Raw genomic sequence first — 24,346 nt, 5'->3', positions numbered from 1 at the left:
GATGCCTGGGCAGTACACTTGTGACAAGAAAAAATGCCCTGCTTTTGCTGGTTACAGCATTTGTAGTCATGTTTTGGCTGTTGCTATACAGAATGATGAATGTGGAGACCTTCTCAAGCGAAGTCAGCACAATTCAGAAGCCAGATTACACGATCTTTCCATGATAGGAATGCCCAGTAATGCAGGTAGAAAACCTGGTCATTGTAAGCGGAAGGGGAAGAAGAGATCAACTAGTCAGGATGAAAACAGTGTGCCTACCAACATAAAAAAGCGGACACTGCCCAAAGATCCTTCTACTCCAGAGCCAGATGCTTTATCTCCAGACATTCCAATACCTCCAGTGCTATCTATTAGCTCTCCATCTCAAGTACCTTCACCTTTGTCATGTGCCAATAGTTTTCTTCCATCAGAAGTCCATTTACTGTCGCCGCCACCTCCACTGATTCCAGCAAGTCATGTGATGACACAGTTACTACCTATGAGTCATATACAAATAAATCAGCAGCCAACCCACTGTTCACATACGTCTATGAACATTACACATCCTTCAATGACAAATACACTTCCTTTTTCATCAAATCCCTTGCCATCAGTCAACCAGGGAAACAACTTTTGGTTTCAAAATTTACAATCCAATATCCAACAGCAGGAACGGTTGCCATCCAACCCGTTCTTTGTAAAGTTTTTGACTAAACAGATCAGGATATGTCAAGGGTGTCGATCTGGCTATAAGCGTAAAGAGAAAGGTGAGCTTTCGCCACCTCCTGATGATTTAATTGTTGGGCATTTTGAATGCCAAACATATAATGACCAAGTGACAGGCATTGCTCGTTTATCAAGGGAGACTTGAGTTCACTTTCATGCATCTCCTTGATGTATTTATGCACAGCACCCAAATTTTCAACCTTCCAAAGTGTGTGTGCTGAGTGAAGTAATGGGACAGTATTCACAAGTTGTTCCTTAACAGAACATTTGGACTAAACCTTTAGTTTATCTCTTGTTGGACTAAACCTTTAGTTTATCTCTTGTTGGACTATTGGACTGGACTGCCCTTGGATATCATGTATTGATTACATATTTGATTACACAGGTGTTATTATTAGGTGTTGACAGTTTTCTTCATTTGGAAATTTTATCAAACTTTTAGTCATTTCGTTAACCTTTTGTGTTAACGATGTAACATTAATTTTAAAACAAAGTTTGAATGATGTATATATGTGACCGAATTTGACAAAACAAGGCTTCCACACACATCCACTTTTCTGACTTTAACCAGCTTTAACTTGACTACTCAGCAAGCTATTGGCCTAAAATTTTCACAAAGTCCTTCCATCGCATTGTAAAATAACAGGTCAAATTTTGAAACTAATGACATACTCCTACATTGAGTTATGGCACTTCAAAGTCATAAAAGTGGATGTGTGTGGAAACCTTGTTTTGTCAAATTCGGTCACATATAGCTGACAATTTTTTTGAGGGGCAATATTTTCAAGGCTGAGCAATGTAGCTAGCTAAAAATAATTTTTTTGTGGATTTGCTCAAAAGTGCATGAAGTAATTTTAATGGTAAAATTTTTGCTGACATGTCTTGCATCACGATGCACGATTAAAGCCAGCACTTGTGTGATGGATTGGCATCGATCTCTACTGGTTAATTGTTACTATTCAGGAGCGTAGGAAGATATTTGACTTATGGGTGCCCAGTGGTAAAGCTGAAGACCAAAAAAAAAAAAAGGTCGCGAGTGTGACTGCTTTATTAGAGTCATTGACTGCTCTATTAGAGTATCTCAATCTTTTCAGTAATATATAGTAGTGTGCTGATACCCGTTAGTTACGTAACTGGAAATATTTATGGGTGCCCAAGCACCCATGGCACCCATGCTTCCTACGCCCCTGCTATTATGCAGTCAGCTAGCAGCTCCACAGCTTCAGACACTTTTAGAGATGCTTATATTTCTATTTGGTTTAAACATTGTGTTAGACGCTGTGACGGATTGCAAGACTACTTGAAATTTAGAAGCACGATGTGTCAATGCATCGCGATGTTTGAAGTCTAGTTGAATGTCAAGCCACTGGACTGAAACTTGCATAGCTAGTGATTGCTATTTCCTGTTTGCACTATATATGTTTCTAAACTTTTAGTCGCGAGTCGAAATAATAGATTAGTGTGCTCATTGTGCAGCAGGCGAGTCGCCTACAACTTCAGACACTTTTTTCATAGGCGCTTATAATTTCTAATTGGTTTAAACATCGTGTGCGGACACCGTGACATGGAAAAAGTGGATTGGTCATGCAAGACTACTTGCAAAGGTACCTAGCCATAGTACAAGTATAGAATATTGTGAAGGGTAACAAGAGTCGGGTCCCCTGGTCCTGGGTCTTCGGTTCCCGGGTCCACTGTTTTTACCTACCCCTGCAGTACAGGTGACTGATACAAGTAGGCTGGCACAACATAGTAAACTGTTAACCTCAGAGGTAAACTTAGGCATGCCTTTGTGGTCAGTACAAGCCAAAAACACATAATTTATCTACATGTCAATACCATCATGTCTGGCCTCCCTCCTAGCCCAATCATAACACTATAAACTTTGAAAGGACAGTATTTCCGAACATATTCAATTATGGGCTGACACCTGGTGTAATTGATTGGAAATTTCGCAGCACTGTGTAATGGGCTGAACATAGCTGAAAGTGAATCATAATGTCCATTTCACTTTTGAGCCAATAACTGATAGCTGGGGTGCACATTCAGACGAAAACATCAACTCTGGTGCCATCCTTTCTTTTGATGCGGATTGTAAAGTAACTGACAGTCAAACTACTTCGGTTGGTGAGTGAGTATCATCAATATCTGACAATTGAAAAGTATATCACCAAAAGTGGCATTAAGAAGAAAAAAGGTGTCATGGGCAGGAATCGAACTCAGGATCTTTAATGCAATTCTTGGATGATGAGTGACTTGTTTGACACAGCAGCTGCATTGATACATGCATCTGTAAGCTAGATAATTGTCTGACGTCAAAGAAATTAGTGCTGTACACCTACAAAATTTTTGTCACCAGCTAATTGCCTACCAATATTTGGCAATAACACGTTAATTGGTTGTGTGTAGTAAAGTGATATTGGCAGACATAATATGTACTGGACATGACTAAAACACGGAACGGACTGGGAACATGGACTAGCAAACGGACTGGGAAGAACTTGCCTGGAAACTTTTTTGTTCATAGAAATTCACTGTATAGCTGCTAAAAAGAATATAACATGCAACGCACTTTCCGTTTCGCATGTGTAAACAAGACAAGACACAAGCTATAAGCCTGTTAAAGATCATCTCCAATGGAAAATATGTTTTTGTTTATAACACTTCTTATTGATAATAATGAAGAGTGGTGTGTGTTATTTTAACATATCATGCATTATATAGCTAGCAACTCACGATCTATGAAGTTGCGGTTTTATTCTGGAAGTAGCATCACTATATGTCACATCGTGATCTAAATCACGGGTGCATGTGCAACGCTTCATAATAATGCTCTCTTTACCTATGGTAAAGTATTCTTTGTTTCGATTCTTACATAGATACATCTGTTCTCCAGTAATGCCAAGAAGTGTGTAGCTGCTGATTGCAACACAGTCAGTAATATGGGGTATTATAGCCTTCATGGTTGGCCTTCTGACGAAGGCATTCGATGTCTAAATGGACTAGGGCTGTGAAACACCAACAAAATGATTGGGATGGCCCGACACGCACCTCACTGCTCTGTTCTAAGCATTTCGAGCCTGAATGCTTTGCTATCGAAGGATCACGGTATCGCGAAGAAATCGGATTGCCAATAAAGAAGTGATTAGGCCCTGTGACTGTTATGCACCTGCCTGGCATAGATTCTATAGGGGCGAAATGTAATCTCTTAGCAGCTTCAACACTGAAGACACTTTCAAAGGAACCAAATGCCCTTGAGGAGTCATTTACCACTGATCCAGAAGATACTGACATGGGTGATCATGAGGAAACCTATCTAGACTCATCATTTCAGATCACACAGGATGACACTACAACAAAGTAAGCAAACAGCAGTCTCACACGTTTAGTAATTACATCTACACCTTAGTGATGAAATTGAGCAGTAAATGGATCCAGGATCAACACTAGATCAGATAAAGTACATAGTCTTTAAGTCATCACTATTGGAGCTATTCACATCACGTACATCATGCCACAACATATGCAATTGTACCATCTCACAACCCAAGAGAACATTTATCTGTGTAAACAGCTGTGTTCCCATTGTGGCCACAAAAGAATATGGATGAGTCAACCAATGATCAAGGATACACTAGCTGGAAATGTGATGCTCTCTGCTGCCATTCTCTTCAGTGGTAGTACGCCTGGAAAAATATTGCGGATACTGAATGAAATGCAAATAGCATGTATTTGTGACAGTACCTTCTACAACCACCAGAAAGCTTACCTTTATCCTGCAGTGGTTTCAGTATGAGAAAGCCATCAAACAAAGCTATTGGCAGAGTGCAGAAGTCATGGTACTGCCTTGTCTATAGGAGGTGATGGGAGGGCTGACAGCCCTGGACACTCAGCAAAGTACGGCTCTTACAGTTTTATTGATTTTGATAGCAATAAAATTATTCATATGGAACTAATCCAGGTAAAATTTGCACACTATTTTTATATCATACGTGATTGGATATGTTCCCAGAGTAATCAAGTAACGTCTAGCAATCACATGGAGAAAGAGGGACTATCCAGGGCTCTTAAATTCTTAGATGCTAAGTCTTTGCAAGTGGGCACATTGGTTACTGATATGCATAAGCAAATCGATAAGTTTATCAGTAGGCAATACCCAGACATTGAACATTGCTATGATGTGTGGCATGTGTCAAAAGGTAAGGTAGTTGCTCTGGAGAATTGTATGTAGTTTATTATGTATAGGAGTAAAGAAAAAGTTAAACAAGACAGCAAAATACAAGGACTGCTAGCATATTAACGATTGCATGGATAAAAGTATAACCAACCATATGTACTGGTGTGCAGCATAAGCTCCAAGTAGTAATGAAATGGCAGTTTGTTGGAAGTCCATGATGAATCATTTGTGTGACGAACATGAAGACTGTTACCATACTAATGACCTGGGAAATAGGCATAAAAAGTGGTTTATACCAGGTAAAGGCAATAAAACAAAACTAGACTCAACCATGCACATGTCATGTATAACAGGTACTAAAGCATGGGAGAAACTCAGTGATATCATTGGAAACCATTGGTTAATGTCTGATATAAAAGAGCTCTCCCCTAGCCAACAGACCAGCAGCGTTAAGAGCTACTGTATCACAGTGTAATCAACCACTTTACTGCTAAACTGATGGCTTTTGTTATCATGGAATGCATTGCAGGTAAAGAACAGTCATATGGTATATATACAGTGAAATTGAAATGATAAATATCACAGGTTATTGATTGTTGCACTGCATTTTAATGAAAATTTTAAGAGGCCACAGGCATTCACAAGAGATGGAAAAGAGCAGAGACGGCTGACTTTTCCAAAATCTAAGCAAGGGGAATGCACACCTAAAGTAGTCCCAGTGCCGAAAACTTACAGTAAGTTGGTCAAAGTATTCATCTTGTTTGTTAAATACTCATTACAGACTGCGCAAATGAATTGATGGTGAAAGCAATACAACTATGTTTAACAAATGCAGACAAAGACAAAGGGCCGCAAAGAAAACCACCTCAGTTACCTAAAACCCCTCCTCATTTAGCAAGCCAGTATATGCATCCTGACAAAGACACAATACCTGAATTTACACGATATAATGACTGATTTATTTAGACTTAATGGAAATATCTCTTACATTTTTTTTCTAAAGTTACATTCGCAATTGGGTATTTTTTTTACGCAAGGCACTACGTACCTGGCCATACACGTATTGCCTGGATCGATACTAGAACAACTGATAACAAATACACCGGTAGCTACACTTGAAAAATATATGGCTTACCAGTATGTATCCTTAATTCGTCCGTGTCTGTACTCCGCCATAGGAGCAATGCCACTGCCTTTGCATCTCTTGACAGTAATCACAAAGTCCTTTCTATGCTCTAGACTGGGTAGATTCCTTACAGGAAGTGGGAGCGGTGACCATCATTTTCACTGACACTCTACCTGTACAATTTGCGCACTTCAATCACACTTCACGAAGGAGAAAACTTTGTAAGTGGGTAAGCAACGCCACATCCTATTCTTACTCTCTTACCGTCTACAGTTCCAATCAGAGGACGAATCACAGCGCTTATTAACTTATAGTTATGGTCACAGACTTTACTCTTCAACCCAACTCGCGTCACAACAATTCTTACAGATCACGTTGTAATGTCACGAGTTCTGTAATTACAACTTCGGAAGTGACGTTTTTGCAACTTTGTGGTTAATTATCTCGCTGAATAACCAATGATAATATTAAAAATGTTTTTTTGTGTATTGTATGGTTATACAAACATATCAAAAGAAAAAAATTGATAGGTAAAAGTTCCACTGGAGAAGACCTTTAAGACACTATGGTACTTGGATTTCGTGGTCTGGTTAATTGCTGTAATTACAGGATAGTTTGACAGCTGATCTTCAGTTTTATAGGTGACAGCTCATCATAGGTATAGGCTTCTTGGCAGGACCATGTTGTATTTATTCAGCTGGCAAGGCACCTAAAACTTGTTTACAACACTAATGACAACTTTGCTGTCACAGGCGCTCACACTGGGAGATTGGTCCTTTGTAAATTATCCCAAGGTCTGATGGCGGCACGTTCAGAGGTTTGCTTAAGGCTGTTGTTGCATGTTATACTCTTCTTAGCAGCTATACAAACGTTTTCAGGAAAGTTCTTCCCAGCCTGTTTGCTAGTCTGTTTTCCCAGTCCGCTCTATGTTTTAGTCATGTTCAATATGCACTCAACAAGCCTGCTGGAAGGTTTAGGGTGGTACCAAAGTGACCATATCCTGTCTTGCAATAACAGTTATTACAATCACATATTTACACATGCTTTGAAGTTATGTTATGATGTTAACACTTGTCAGCAGGAGTATTTTATGGTTTACCAAGTGGGTGGGGAAAAACTGGTTTAAAGGTTTCTTAACAGGTTGTTGGCTGACCTATACAACACCAGTTTTTTAATAACTGGTTATTTGCACACTGGTGCATAGCACTAAAAGGAATGTAGACAGAAAGCTTTTCAGCTTAATGTATGTGATTGTCTCAGCAAAAACCCAACTTTTTGCATTTTGAGAAAAACATAATTCTATAATTAAGCATGCTATAAAGAAAAATGTGTTCTTATCACCCATGTCAGCAGATTTGATTTTTCACCCAGAACACAAAAAGCTACATGAATAAACTATCTAATTTCACAATCAAAATCAGCTAGGCTTGGGTGGTCTGGTTTTGCTGGCTGCTTTTCCCAAACCAAGTGGCGATCTGTACGTATGTTGATAGATGCTGTATTGGCCTTAATGGAGCTCTGATCAGCCTGGGAATAGCTGTATGTGGCTGTACAGCTCCATGGTGTTGAATAAATACATCTGTTGTGAATTTCCTTTTATTTTAGCCAGTTTTGATACCTGAATGGCCCATAACTTGGCCTAATCCATCCCAATACATTCCTTTTCAATTTTAAACAGCATCTATCCCACCTTCCAGGCCACCCACCTCCCACCCCTTTTGGAGCTTGCCTGATACAGCCAACCTCGGTTAAAAAAACTATCTAAAATGGCGAGAAACTTAGCTTTTGACTACTACTTCAGTGGATGATCTGGAAGGTAATAAATTGTTGTAAAACGTGTGAAAATTGGTACGCATAGCTACTACCATTGGCAAGCTACAACACTCTGAATATTTAAAACTGGCGTTTCTTGATACCTTCAGATGGGCGGCGATAAGACCGGTTTTCCCAGACTGGGTCACAAATATGCAAGTTATTATCAGGACATTACTCAGAGAAGGAAAACTCAAATCAATTAAAACTATGCACCATTTTATTTTTCTGCTAATGTAGAATTCAAAACTCTTCTTTAGACTGAGCAGTACGCGTGTCACGTGCATTTGTTAACGATGGGGTAAACGTAAGCAAGATTGTCGTAATTAAACCACCTTCATACCCATATGTGTAAGTACTTAGAGGGCAAAACTATACCTCAGTTGATTAGCTAATCCATAGCAAACCTTTTAAACCGAACTCCAACATTGTAGACTAATACAAACAGAAGTAATGGCTGTGAATATAAGCACCTGTAGTATATTTTAGTATAGTCTACTGTATAGCACTATAATTCCAAACCTATTCATCACAATAGGCTGAAACGTTGGTGATCCATTCCTTGGACACCGTAGATAATACTGAGAAAAAAAAATCGAAAGTTGTGTAAACAAGTCGGATTTTTGCAAGATGGTCACATATACATTTATCATGTAATGGATAGTGTTTTAGAATACCATTAGCAATTGATATGATGCCATGAACTAGCCTGAGTTGTTCCAAAACAGGATGATAAGTTATGTATGTAAATGTCAATGGGTGATAATTAACTTATTATCCAGTAGCAGAGCTACTCTGTATGGCTGTGTGATAGTTACCATCCAGTGTGGCACTTTAACATACTCACACACCGAGATTAAAAATTGTTTTAGGTTAAGTACTGATAAAGAATTATTTTTTAACATGTATATATACAGTAAGGTGCTTACATACCACCCCTTTTGGCTGTGTAACTACATACATACATGTTAGTGTAGCAATAACAAGTTGATGTTGAGCTACTTCTAAAATCCAGGCGCCATGCAGCTAGCTAACTCATCTGGAATTAACCAACTGTGTATTACTATTGTTTTAACCAATAGGGTTTTTGGTTGTGCAATAATATTATTAGCTATTAGTGTGTAATTCTCGTATTTCGTAATTCATGAAATTTTCGTAATTCGTTCAATTATGTTGCTATGCACTGCTAAAGAAGTACTTTTTTAAACAAATCGCTTTTACCAACATATTACGCACAGAAGTATCTTCTAAACTGTTTTATAGTTTGACTATCGTGTTTTTTTTTCACAAATTCTCTTGAGAAAGCCTCAAAGCTGCTCTTCATTTTAGCTGTTTTTCAGTTGTTAAACGCATGAAAACCCCAAAGAGAAGGTACTTTTACAAAGTCTGAGGAAAATTGCCACACCTGTATTTCAGTCCGTCAAAAAGAAACCACCTCAGAGCAAAGTTTACCTGCGCAGAAGTTTAATACAGACTTAATTTCGCTTTTACCTCATATGTAAAAGCTGCTTTTACTAATTTTAACGATTTTGTTCACGTGGGTGCGTACAAACAAACATAGGTAGATAGGTAGATAGGTACACACACACACACACACACACACACACACACACACACACACACACACACACACACACACACACACACACACGCACACACGCACACACACTTTTACAAAAACAATTTCAGTAAACCAGGTACGTGCCCACAACCGGCCTTTGGCAGGCTGTGGGCGTGTGCCTGGTTTAAAAACAACTGTACACAGGAACACTGTATGTATACTGTATGTACTGTACATGTGTACTTATTGTATAAAACTTACATACTGTTCATCCAAAATGTCAGGATCACATATTCAGACAGCAACAACATAAACAAAATAGAAAACAACCATATCAACACATGTTGTATTTGTAATCTTGTACTATGTAGGTGTTAACAAAGTTTAAACAATTGATGTTGTGCTAATTCTAAAAAACAGGTGTTCAGTTAAATAATGCTTTATCAATGAACAACTGATAACATTAAACAATATATACAGTACCAAAATATTAATGTTACAAGACACACGGTAGTGTGTTGTGTGGTTGAAAAAGTCAGTGTACCACACCTTGGGTATATTGACAGGAAGAAAGAAATACGTAACATTTCTGCTTTTTCACATACTTTACAAAAAATTAGAATAAAACACAAACCTTTTAATCAATTTCCGTGGATGGAGTGAGTGTATGACGGTAAGTTCACGTACAATTAGAGAATAATTGGATTATTGCATACAGCTTTGTTTAAAGTACAGTGCATTTAATGATGGAGTACAGTACTTTCCTTGTTGTACTCTACACAATGCTATACAGTGGTACCTCCACTATCTGAATGCCTGTGTGCTAATGCAATCTCAATAGTGTTCAGGCAAGTGAATTACGTAGTTGGAAATATATGTGACCCGCTGAGGGAAACCTGACTTGTTTACATTTTCCTCCAACTTCATTTTATGAATTTTTCGTTGTCTAGAGGGAAAAACCAATGGGAATTTAAAGTTTCAGCTTTTTCTGGTAAGTGCTTTTGGAGTTATAGGGCTAGACAACAAGACGCTCGAGCAAAACAATCTATTTCTACAGTGCCTATATGGAAAATATTTACAGGTGCTCATTAAATAGATTATAAGTCTTGAGTGCAAAGGGCTACGGAGTTGGGACTTATGTCATTCTATTCACCATAAACTGGAGCATTCATCAAAGTATAGATTTTGTCTAAATACACCCATGCAGCAAGAAGGCCATTTAAGGATAAAAATGGCAGTTTTACTGCAACGTAAACAAACACATGTAACTCATGTTTGCTTCCCGGTACAGAAACAAAACAAAAATAGTCCTGCTCTCCATGAAGAGGTGAATCCATTGCTTTATTAAATTTGAGCCTTTCTTTACTGTTTACTGAAGAAATTAAAACATGCGTAAAGTTACTTTTGTAGCATGCATTTTTACCCAATGTATTTTAAATGTAAAACAGAATTATGCAAATATGTCAGGTTTTCATTCAGCAGGTCACATATTAATTTCCATACAGAGCTCCATTTAGTTAGACTAATAGAACATATGAAATACTCTATAATCAAAGGGCTCAATTCTACTGTAGTATTAAAAGTGATCTAAGCGTACACAGGGTTACCAATATCCTGCATCGTTAAAATATTTATCAAAGTTTCTTGAAAATACAAAAGTTACGCATAAGCTATAGACTACATGGGCCTGCCAAGTTACTGCAAATTGCTGTTAGGCAATATGAGTGATATTGAACATGATTGCTACACTTACAATTATGTCTACAACATTGCTCAACCAGCTGAAATTTCAGTAATTCTCAAAAAAGAGTCTGTCACAATATGCTTGTATACCTCAACAAGACTTTATGCAATTTCATAATTATATAAGTACAACACAATACAATTGTAGAAACACACCCTCAAGCACTGTCTTCCAAACTAATACCACATATGCCATCCGGAGATTACCAAAATGATTATGTGGATAGGATGATTCGTTTCTGTGTAGGGTCGAGCGATATTATTGTTTTAGTAAATATCACCCCACTTGGTGGTGTAAGTAAACATACATGTTAGTTAGTAATACTGTACACATGCTAGTACAACATGTATGTATTAGTGTTGTTTTAGTACTGCTAAATCATTTTAGTTTGATTCTAGTTTTAGTACCATTAGTTAGCTGTAGTTTTAGTTAGTTTAGTTCTAGTACCCCTAAATACCTGCAATTTTAGTTGGTTTTAGTTCTAGTACTCTCAGCTAACTATAGTTTTAGTTAGTATTAGTTCTAGTACCCAATTTTAGTTAGTTTTAGTTAGTGTACTACTAGTATGTTCAGTTTATATTACAATCTGAATCTGAATCAGTGAAACCAAATTCAACCCTTGCCATACAGAGGCTATTAATATACCCAGTTGCACACTTTCACACATCTATTGCACAGCAAGAATTTAAATTATATTTGAATGTACATTTTATTCTTTCGCAAGAATATCTCTCGTTCTAGATTATGGTTTGTTAAACGATTTCTTTTACCTCTGGTAACCTCTCCCGCTAAAGAAAAAATTCTCTTAACAGGAGCTGATGATGCAGGTGTTGCGAAAATTTCGCAAGCAGTTAAAGCCAGATCTGGAAACTCATTTTTTTTTCTTCTGCCAAAACTCAAAAGGATCGATTTTTTATCATCTTTACTAACTTTGGATTCTATGTACCGATTCAATTGTTGCTCCTCCAGTGATATTGTGGTTGATATGTTCTCTTGATAGTCCTGTTCATCGTCTTCTTCATCTAGCAGTCTACTGACTCGATCTAAATGTTTAAAGCGTTTTGCAGGTAGGGGCTGTCCATCTTGATCATCATTTGAAATTGGCAAATTAATTTCTTCATTGTCATTTTCTTGACTTCCTGGTGACGATTGTTCCGTTTCTTCAGCGTGTCTGTTAATATGCATTAGTTGTAATATGAACTCTTTTGCCTTTTCTAGCTGAGTATCTTACGATATGTAGGGTTTACCAAAGTGGTTCCTACATAAACTGGATCAAAATTAGGCATATCAGGATTGGTAGCAAACATAAATCTTTGGTTTAAATCAATAAGCATTCTCCTGGATACTACAGCTACTCCACTGGTTTTGCACATTTTCTTCTAAGTGCAGGTTTAGTTCTTTAAGGACAGGAATAACCATTGCAATGGTTGTGCTGTTTTCGGCTGAAGTGATGTTAGTGTGGTGAGCAAATGGCTGAAGTAGTTGTTGAATGTATTCTAAATGCTTCCACTGTGTTGCAGTAAGGTTATCCCAGGCAAGTTCATCAAGACTGGCCTTTAAATTCTTTACCACAAACTGAACCATCATTAGTTTTTACACCACATACACTTTTTTCATTGATCTTATCAAACCTAAAGTAGCCCCATACTCCACTTGACTTTGATCTTCCACCTCCACTTGCCATTTTATACAAATAAACAAATGCTTTAAATAATTGAGTTTAAATAGCAGAAAGAAAAATGCTTAATCAGCAGAATCAATGGTAACACATTTGTGGTATGTGTATCATTTGCAAGCATCAACATCTTCAAAGACATGTGCATCTTTAATCTTTTAGGCATAGGATTACATGAAACCTTTTAGTTAGTTCCAGTTCTTGAACTCAAAGTTGAAAAGGTTTTGGTTTAGTTTTAGTTTTTGAATCAGAAGTTTAAAGAATTTTAGTTTAGTTATAGTTTTTGAACCAAAATTATTCATAAATTTAGTTTAGTTCTAGTGTACCAAAACTAAAATTAAATAACTGTACTAAAAGTGTATTTAGTTCTAGTACTTTAGAACCAAAACAACACTAGTATGTATACTATATGTACTGTACATGTGTACATATAAAACTTAAAATCTGTTCATCTAAAATGTCATGATCACATATTCAGGCAGCAACAACATAAACAAATACAAAACAACCATTCATTCAGTATCAACACATGTTGTATTTGTACTATGTACAGTATGTGTTAACAAATTTTAAACAAGTTGATGTAATTGTGCTACTTCTAAAAACAGGAGCTAATGCTACCCTTATATAAGGAATCAAAAAGCCATTGATAAAATATACTGTACAAAATATTATAAATACATACAATTGATTCATTACACCTGGTTTGCCAGGGCCACCTTTAAATGAAGTGCAGTGTATTTATAGTGATCTATGTATGGTTTACCAATATACTGCATTGTTAAAATATTTATTAAAGTCTCTTGATAAAAGTTAATGATAAAAATGCAGAAGTTATTCATAAGCTACAAGGGGTGTATAATAGACTTGATGGGTATGCCAAACTCATTACAAGTTGCTGTATAGAAATTATGAGTGATTAAGTAACATGATCACTACGCTTGTAATCATACTTCTTCCTGCTAAAACATTGTTTAAGTAAACCAGGTGTGTACTCACAGCCAGCCAAATAACTAGCTGAAAGTGTATGCAAACTTTGGTAAAAATTTCAAAACAAAGCTGATGCTGCGTTAATTACCTCTAAAAATCAGGCACCAGCTAATACCATACCTTGAATTAAACAACTCTTTATCGAGACAAAATCCGACATACATGTAATGACACATTTTTCAAATTCTTTTTTGTTAAATAGTTATAATCTACTCAGCCAAGTGTATGATCTGGCAAAGTTGCTGTCTTGAATGCCACTAACTTTCGGCCCTACAAAGTAGTAACAACAGTTAGGTTTATTTTCCACTACATATAGCACAAAGGTAAAGGCAAATTCAGTGAAGAAAAATTGATCACGTACTGTCACTTCAAGCAGATGTAAAGAAATGTCCATACGTATACCTTATGTACAGTATACTTTTGTAATTGCAACAAAACAAAGATTTTACAACTCCTCTTGAGTACGCAATTAAGAAGGTTATTTTCTGTACCTTAAAACTTGTTTCTTCATGTGGGTGTGTGGACAAACATGCATACATGCAGACACATTGATTTTCCAAACCAATTTTAGGAACTTGTAATACGCATGGTTTATAAACTTATCACAAGAAACTATACATCATCTAGATTAATTGTAAGTGGTACTGAGAGAGGAATCAGTAAACTATTAGCATCAACATAAAGGGGATAGAGTAATGGGTTGTTATGGTACTGCGATATAGGCAGAGTGACCATTTTGGATCATGTGATCAAATAAAACACTTGAGCTGCATTGTTGGTACCTGTTGCAGCAGGTGGGTAGGATGTACTCTTAATGCAAGCACATTTTTGTCCTGACTACATTCCGGAGATATTAATGCTACATAAGCTGACACTAAAAAAAGTGGAGTCGGCATTTTATCCCCAAATACGTAGTTGTACTATAGCATCCCAAATCACCTCATTACCCATACAAGTGAAGCCTAGGCTGGACGGGTAAACTTGCAATTCAAGAGCCAAGACAAATCATTCCAGTGTACATATATACAACACAGCTAGGCATAGTAATTAAGACAAAGCCATACAATGTCTACAAGCACCTATTTGCTCAAAATTAAGTATATGGGAGCCATAAAAGTTTGAAGGCATCTGTAGACTATAGAGTAGTGCTGTGCACCCAATACCACAGCACCTGTATACTATGGTGCAAGGAGCTAGTTAGAGTTAGAGACTGTAAATTCTGGTAGCCGCCATATGCATAGATTGCACAGATTAGCTAACAGGCCACCATATAACACAGTTTTTACAACAAAGAAAATATGACTGACTATAATATGTTCGCGTTGAGCTGAATCCTGGGTTGTTGATTAAGAAGCCATACAAGATCAAAGGCTTTAAACATATGTTCATGACACATTTATTCGTAAGCCCATGTTATGGGCGCGCACTTAATTGTTGAGAATATGGCGTCCAGTGCATCGTCAGCGAGTGCAGAGCGAAACCCCAAACGAAGTATCTACTTATGAAACTATGGGAGTACTGTAAGCAAGAAGCGAAGAAATGTAAAATTTCTATCAACATCACGGAGAGAATCTCGAAGGCCACCGGTATTGTATGTAATGCCTTCTTTGCTGGGTTTTGGTATACATTATGCCACGCAGGGATTTCAAGGACATCCATTGTAACTCCCATTGTAAGAGTTACAATGGAGCACTGCAAGAAAGGCGGTTTATCTACGACAAGAAAAAGGTACAAAAAGTACTTTGCACAAGCCCGCTCAATTGTAATTCTCAGGTACAAATGTTCACGAGTCCATGTTGATGCAGACAGTTTTGACCGAGATTCCATCAGACAAGATCCATTCATTGTACGGAAGGAAGGAAATTTATCGCTCTCAAAGATTTGGTAAGTTAATTTTGAACCCTGGAACTTTGTCACGTACTCCGTCTTAGGCCAAACTTAAGAATGATGGTGTTTTCTCTGGGGGTAGAACATAGCTTTAAAGAGTGTTGAGTGATATGGGATTTAAGTACAAGACGATTAATGACAAGAGGTTAGCATTGAAACTGTTTGTGTTTTAATGTCACTACACGTATATGCAGGGTATGCTATGAGCATCCCTGCATAGTCCATCAGCATCCATGAGCATCCCTGCATTTTCCCATGATCTTAACAGCACTCTAATCATAGGAATGACCATTGACAGGATAGCTGTTTGTTTTGAAATAGCCTGAGTAATTTCTTCCACAGGAGCTAGTATCAGTACCATTTTATGAGCTAGTTTGCTGTCAATTGAGGGATATCATTCTCAGCTGCATATGCAGCTAGAGCCATCTTCTGTTCAAGAACAGACTGCAACATGTATAGAGTAGAGTTCCATCGAGTGGCTACATTCTGTCTTAGTGTATGCTAAGGTAGGCCTAAATTATCTTGAATCTTGCCAACTTGTGGCTTACAACTGATGAATGTTTAAAATGGTCAATAATAGATCTACACACAGCCAGTAAATCAATAACAACACGCTGTGTTAACAGTACATCATGTACGACCAGCTGTAATGAGTGTGCAAAACATCCATAACTAGGCAGGCCAGCTTCATTCATCGCTTTAACAGTGTTGCTGCCATTATCCCTCACCACACAATGTACCTGGTTGGTGCTGATCCCCCAGTCTTCCATGATCTTTGCTATTTTCATTTCCATATACTCTCCAGTGTGCTGTTCTTCAAGAGACTTGGCTTGTAAAATTGCAGAAATTAACTGAAAATCATCACTCACCCAATGAGCTGTCAAGCTAAGCAATGAATCACTGCTCACATTTGAGCTCCATACTTCAGTGGTAAAGCTGAGATATTTTACTACTTCGAGTTTACCTCTAATGACACGAACCATCCTCTCAACTATGCTTGGAATCATGGTCTCAGAAAAATATCTTCAACTAGGTATGTTGTACCTTGGTTCCAGCACGTGTATCAAGGCTCCAAAGCCGATATCATCAACAACAGGGTATGGCTGACAGTCTAGCGCAATCATCTCAGCAATTTTAATGTGAACTGCTTCCGCTCGATGGTCGTTGATGTCCCAAACCTTGCTCATGTCTTCAGCTTGGGGCGAAGCAACTTGCTTTAGCCTTGATTCACTGGTGGTCTGTTTATCATCTTGACTGCTTGTTGCTTCTTTCTCCTTTACCGCCGCCTTCATTACTTCATACTTCTTGTATTCCTCTGAATGATTTCGTAAATGATTGACAGGATTACTAGTTGTATAAACCTTCATATTATCTCCTCCTCGTGGTACTTCTTTCAAACATTCCCAAACAGATGGCAAATTTCGAGTCTTCCACAACCTTAAAAAATTCCCAAATAGGTGACTTCTATCTGTTCGAAGCCATACTTGATTAAATGAGTACGCATGCGTGTATTGTGGTAATCGGTTAATGCTGCAGGTAGGGATCCGATCCGATACCGATTAGTTGAAAACAAGCCGATATTCAGCATTTCCGATAGCTGATCCGATTATAGGAGCACCTCTAGCCATGACCACCACTAATCACGAAGTACAGTTGGCACAAGCTGTAGAGGAGGAATATTCCTGAGTTGTGTACTACTGTGAGGTCTTTTAGCAGCAGCTTTGTGTTTCCTCCAGCTGCTATATCTTCTTAAACATGAATAATAGTGTCAAAGTGAGAAATTCCATTCGCCAAAGGGAGCCAAAACAAAAACTGGATTAAGCTACAATACACTCAAAATTATGCCACCTACATATAGCTACTGTATAGAACCATAAAGTATTCATCAAACCTTCAAATGTTGCATTCAAACCTTCAAAGCATAAAATCAACATTCGTTTATGCACTAGATATAACACATCTTATTGTTTTACCGTGATTTAATATCGTGTACTACTCCAGCTTGTTTCAGTACTTTTATCGATGTGCTGTGGTCCCTACTCTAGTTGAAAATTCCAAAATTTTCTGTGTACTTGTTTGTTAACTTTCTTTGTAAATAATTATTATGACTGGTGAACCCACGCATACCGCATCTAAAATGGCGCCATACACCCCAATTATAATCTGAAAAGTGAAGTATTGATTGCGCTTCGTTGTCAGGTATGTTCAACCCATTACGCAGCATTTCGAATCAAGAACTATTCGAAAAGCACCCCTGCAATCCATGTATACTGAAAGAAATGATGCCACGCACCCCAGTTATATCAATTATTGTCTGAAAAGTGAAGAATCTATTACACTTCGTTGTCGGCTATGTTCAACCCATTACACAGCAGTACGAATCAAGAACTGTTTGAAAAGCACCTCTGCTATCAAAACAGCCACTATGACAAATACGGACGTTTTCCACTACGAACAGAAGCTATCACGTGCTATCGCCAAATCAACTATTTTCGCTGTCAGCAAAGATGAATGGGACATAAAGAAGGACACTGGTAAGTCCCAGAAGAATGCATTGTACATACTGCAGTATACCAAAAGGCACCTGTCGGGCCAAAGCGATATCGAATAGTGAAAAAATCAAGCCTGTAGCCTTAGCCGTTATAGAGTTACGCTTGTCTGAAGGCATCAGTCAGTCAGTCAGTCAGTCACTAGAGAATTCTGTTAAATAATTTTTTTTTTAAATTCCATAGCAACTTGTTGAAAGCATTTTGGGTCAATCTGAAAGCTTGTTTGGGTTTAGTTTTACCTAACCAATACTGCCTCATCATTGTCAGGGGAAACTGAGGCTTTTTTTTGGGTGATATTGTTTCTTGGGCCATGCCTACTCCTTTGTGGTCCCTACTATACAGTAACTATCATACTGTATGATAAAATTCTGTTAAATTGAAAAAAATTAATATCTCATAGAAACTTGTTGGAAGGGTTGTTGTCACTCTGAAGGCATTTATGGGCTTGGCTATGCCTAACCAATACTGCCAAGCTGTTATGAAGGAAATTTGAGGCTGGTTTTATGGTGATATTTTTGGGCAAGAAAGTCCAAAACTGCATGATACATGTACAGGCCTTAAATTAACATGTGGTCAACAGAGAAAATCGCACAATGTTTGCACATAATTAGTTTTGGGCAGACACACATGTCCTTGCAAAACCAATAGTGGTACCATACAAGCTGATGTGTACATGTTTGTTTGTAGTGCTAACAATAACTGTCACTTGGTTGCTAGGAGATACTACATTTTCCCAACCCAAGGATTTACCAATGCCACCTCCCCTTTGTGTACTGCTATCACCAACAGCTGTAATGACCACAGCCTGGTGATATGTTGCAGCTATGTGGTTTTGTCTAACCTCAAAACTTTTAATGAAAACTCCCTATTCCAATTCCAGCAGTGTACATAAAGTGCTCCTCTAGCTCATGTCTGTACAATTTGACTCTATGTCTGTACATTTGTGAATATGTAAGGATATTTGTCCTCGGCACCTTAAAAATTAAATTAAGGCCTGCATGTACCTAATATAAAGCACTACTGTACTGTAAGATAGAAAGACAAGTTAACAAGATTTAAAAAGGTCACACTGAAGCCACCTAAGAAGCCACTAAAACATTTTATCAAAGAACCTGAAAGGGCTCCCTAATGGCCTGCCAAGCTCATAGCATATTAAATTGAGTTATTATACTCACAATCACACTTCTTGCATCACAACATTGCTATACCAGCTGAAAATATGCATAAATTTCAGTAACTGTCATAAAAGAGTCAGTCACAAGCATGTGTATACATCATCAAGATTTCAAATTATACAGTAAGTACTGCATATACTGTAGCACACCCATCAGGTTTGTATATGCATTGACACCTGATGACAGAATGATGTACAGTGGGACCTCCATTATCTGAACACCTGTGTGCTAGTTCAATCACAAAAGTGTTCAGATAAGTGAAGCCTATTTATTTATATACAGAGCTCCATTCAACTATTCTAATAGAACATACATACACCTGTTATTGAAATACTCTACTAGAACAATAACTTTATAATCAAAGGGCACATGTCCTATTGTACTATGAGAAGTGATCTAAGGGTTTACCAATAAACTATTTATCAATATCTCTTGAAAATTTAGACCAAAGCAAGTTGAAATACTCAAATTTTATTGGTTACTTACAGGTATCTAAATCCTATAGATCCCTTGTTTATATCTCAATAGATCCCTATCTCTGGGGCGATACAAAACACGGTAATTATGCGCCTGTAACTATGCGCCTGTAACATTGGCGATGCATGGGTGTTTAACTGGTTAGTAAGTGCCATTACAAGTTACAGGGGGCTTGTTCTACTCATAAACACTACATTTCTCATGTTACAAGTGGCTGGGAAGGAACAATAAGCAGCAGTGAAGGTACATGAATGAGCTGTGGTATAAATTAGACACCAAAACACAGGGTTCTATGAAATTTAGAAACCCTCAGGCCTTGTAGTAGCGCCCTCGCTTTGCTTGTGTGCTACAACATAGGGCCTTTCAGGTTTCTAAATTCTGTAGAACCCTGTGTTTTTATGTCTAACAATAATGTAGACGTTTTGCATAAGCCATAGATTGCATGGGCTCATTGCAAACTGTTGTGTGTGATTTGTAATATGATCACTATGCTCACAATCACATTCTTGCTATAGCATTGCAGTTGAAAATGTGTGTAAGACTTTAGTTTCTGTCAAAAAAAGAGTCTTTCACAAGGAAGCTATACATGTATACTCACCAGGATTTCAAATTATAATGCAAATTTATTTAGAAGTTATGTATATACAACATATACCACTTTAGCATGGGTGTTCAAAGGTGCCGCTCAGAGTTTAGCTCACATCGGGCAATATCTTGCAAATGCGGGTTGCTTATGGCTTTGATGCCCAACCAGTCAAAGACACAATACCCTTGACTCATTATCATTATTGAGCTAAGCAGAGTGTTTAATTATGGGTTTGAGTTTACAGGTTAGACTGGGCGCAGTGTCAGTAGTTGCTAAGTATTGACTAGTTTACAGTTACTAAATGACAAAATTTCAGTAAAATAATACCATGCATTGCCCAAACGATTATTGGTTGCATTGCATTACTTGGATTTCGTGGTCTGGTTAATTGCTGCAATTAGTTTGACAGCTGATCTTGGCATGGCAGGACCAAGTTGTATATAATCAGCTTGGCAAGGCACCTACTACAAATACCGTCTGTGTTACTTTGTTTGTTTAAACTTGTTTACAACACTAACCGACAACTTTTCTGTGATAGGCACTCACACTGGCAGACCGGAGCTTTGTGAATTATCCCAGGGTTTAATGGCGGCCCGTGCATGCATTCAGAGGTTTGTTTAAAGCTGTTGTTGCGTGTTATATTCTTTTTAGCAACTATACAAATGTTTCCAGGCAAGTTCGTCCCAGTCCATTTGCTAGTCTGTTTTCCCAGTCCGTTCCTTGTTTTAGCCATGTACAATATGTACTCAACAAGCCTGCTGGAAGGTTTAGGGTGGGACATGACTAAAACACGGAACGGACTGGGAAAACGGACTCACAAACGGACTGGAAGGAACTCCCCTGAAAACGTTTTTTTTTTTTGCCATAGAAACTCACTAAATCACTGCTACAAAGAATATAACACGTAACAACAGCCTTAAACCAACCTCTAAACGTGTGCTCGAGCCACCATTACTACCCTGAGATAATTTACAAAGCGCCAGTCTGCCAGTTTGAGCGCCTGTGACAGCGAAGTTGTCGGTTAGCTACAGTTTAAGCAAACAAAGTAACACAGACTGTATTTGTAGTAGCCAGTTTCTTGCCAGCTGATTAAATACAACGTGGCCGCCACGAAGCCTACCTGTCACGAGCTGTCACCTGTAAAACTGAAGATCAGCCGTCAAACTAATTGCAGCAATTAATCAGACCATGAATTCCAAGTAACATAGTGTCTTAACAGGCTTAAAGCTCGTGTCTTGTCTTGTTTACACATGCGAAATGAAAGTGCGCTTTTAATTAAACACAAAATGAATTTAATTTCAGACTATCTTTAAGCGCAGGGCTTAATATCGGCTTGAGCAAACTTCGACATCGTGTTCAGAGCAGTTCAGAGGTTTGTTTCAGGTCGTTGTTGCGTGTTATATTCTTTCTAGCACCTATACAGTGAATTTCTATGGCCAAAAAACGTTTTCAGGCAAGTTCTTTCCAGTCCGTTTGCTAGTCCGTTTTCCCAGTCCGTTCCGTGTTTTAGTCATGTCCTTTAGGGTGGTACCAAAGTGACCATCAACATCCTGACTTGCAATAACAGTTATTACAACCACATATTTACACATGCTTTGAGGTTATGTTATGATGTTAACACTTGTCAGCAAGGGTAATTATGGTTTACCAACTGGGTGGGAAAAATCTGTTTTAAAGGTTTCTTAACCAGTTCTTGGCTGACTTATACAACACTGGTTAATAACCGGTTATTTGTACACTGGTGCACAGCACTAAAAGGAATGTAGACGAAAGCTTTTCAGCTTAATGTGTGTGACTGTCTCAGCAAAAACCCAATTTTTTGCATTTTGAGAAGAAATTTTTCGTATAATTAAGCATGCTATAAAGAAAAATATGAAAGATATCATCAGTCCATTACTCAGAGAAGGAAAACTCAAATCAATTAAAACTATACACCATTTTATTTGCCTGCTAATGGAGAATTCGAAACTCTTTGTTTGGTTTCTATAGACTGAACAGTATGCGTGTCTGTACATTTGTATACGATGGGGTAAACGTAAGCAAGATTGTTGTAATTAAACCACCTTTTGTAAGTACCTAGAGGGCAAAGCTATACCTTGGTTGATTAGCTCATCCATGGTGAACCTTTTAAGCCGGATTCCAACATTGTAGACTAATACAAACAGAAGTAATGGTTGTGAATATAATTGCCTGTAGTTTATTTTAGTATAGTCTGCTGTCTCACACTATAATTCTAAACCTATTCATCACAAAAGGCTGAAATGTTGGTGATCCACTCCTTGGACACCGTAGATAATGCTGAGAAAAAAAATCTAAAGTTGTGTAAACAAGTTGGATTTTTGCAAGATGGTCACATTTAGATTTAGCACCTGTAATGGTGTGTTTTAGTATACCATTAGCAATTGATATGATGCCACGAACTAGCCTGAGTTGTTCCACCACAGGGTGATAAGTTGCGTACGTAGATGTCACTGGGTGATAATTAACTTATTATCCAGTAGCAAAGCATGCTACTCTCTCTGGTTGTATGGTAGTTACAACCCGCTTTAACATACTCACGCACTGGGATTAAATATTGTTTTAGGTGCTTACATACCATCCCTTTTGGCTGTGTAACTACATACATACATGTTAGTGTAGCAATAAAAACAACTGTACACAGGAACATCTGTATGTACTATACATGTGTACATATTGTATAAAACTTACAGACTATTCATCCAAAATGTCAGGATCACATATTCAGACAGCAACAACATAAACAAAATAGAAAACAACCATATCAACACATGTTGTATTTGTAATTTTGTACTATGTACATGTAGTTGTTAATAAAGTATAAACAAACTGATGTGTGCTAATTCTAAAGAAAACAGGTGTTCATTTAGCTAATGCTTTATCAATGAAGATTAAACAATGCATACAGTGCAAAAATATCAATGATACAAGACACGCGCGGTAGTAGGCCTGAGCCTATTATGCTTTTGAAATAGCCTATTATGCTTTTGAGCAATGCTTCAAATTTTTACCCTTTACGTATGCTCCAATTATATCCAGTTGTGTACAATAATGCTCCAAATATGTTCATAAAATTGTGTCTTGACTGCTCTATTAGAGTACCCTATGCATCAGTGAATTTTCTATTAGGATATTCAATTATGCTGTGACTGTTCTATTAGAGTATATCGATCTTTAACTAATTTTTTCTTCACAACGTAGCTGTAAATCTGATTTTTAGCTAGTTAGTGCACTACCCCATTCTGCATCATGCAAAATAGACAGAGTATCAGCTTCTCTGATGACCAATGCACAAAAATTGTGCCTATATGCTGGCATTATACTCAATGCTTTTGGCTACCTATTATGCTCCAAAATTATGCTGGCATAATTAGCACAGGCCTACACAGTAGTGTGTTGTGTGGGCAAAAAAGCCAGTGTACCACACCATGGGTATATTGACAGGAAGAAAGAAATAACATTTCTGCTTTTTCACATACTTTACAAAAATTAGAATAAAACACAAACCCTTTAATAAATTTCTGTGGATGGAGTGAGTGTATGACAGTAAGTTCACGTACAATTAGAAAATAATTGGATTATTGCATACAGCTTTGTTTAAAGTGCAGTCAATTTTAATGATGGAGTGCAGTATTTTCCTTGTTGTACTCTACACAATGCTATACAGTGGTACCTCCATTATCTGAATGCCTGTGTGCTAATGCAATCTCAATAGTGTTCAGACAAGTGAATTACGTAGTTGGAAGTATATGTGACCCGCTGAGGGAAACCTGACTTGTTTGCATTTTCCTCCAACTTCATTTTATGACTTTGTTGTCTAGAGGGAAAAACCAATGGGCGGTTAAAGTTTCAGCTTTTTCTGGTAAG

The 24,346-nt window shown here is 37.7% G+C and overlaps 1 protein-coding gene and 1 long non-coding RNA gene across 12 annotated transcripts in view; one reads left to right on the top strand and one right to left on the bottom strand.

The window, feature by feature from the left end:
* Nucleotides 1-24,346, bottom strand: part of LOC136254412 (N-alpha-acetyltransferase 50-like) — an 854,489-nt gene that overhangs the window by 717,139 nt on the left and 113,004 nt on the right. The window lies entirely within an intron of this gene.
* On the top strand, nt 15,539-15,906 carry LOC136254631 (uncharacterized). The gene is made up of 3 exons (XR_010700583.1): nt 15,539-15,671; nt 15,719-15,819; nt 15,869-15,906. It is a non-coding gene; the product is annotated as an uncharacterized lncRNA (long non-coding RNA).

The sequence above is a fragment of the Dysidea avara genome, chromosome 1, assembly GCF_963678975.1.
Source record: "Dysidea avara chromosome 1, odDysAvar1.4, whole genome shotgun sequence".
Taxonomy (NCBI): domain Eukaryota; kingdom Metazoa; phylum Porifera; class Demospongiae; order Dictyoceratida; family Dysideidae; genus Dysidea; species Dysidea avara.
The sequence above is the reverse complement of the archived record's forward strand: the minus strand, read 5'-3'. Positions and strand labels throughout refer to the sequence as shown.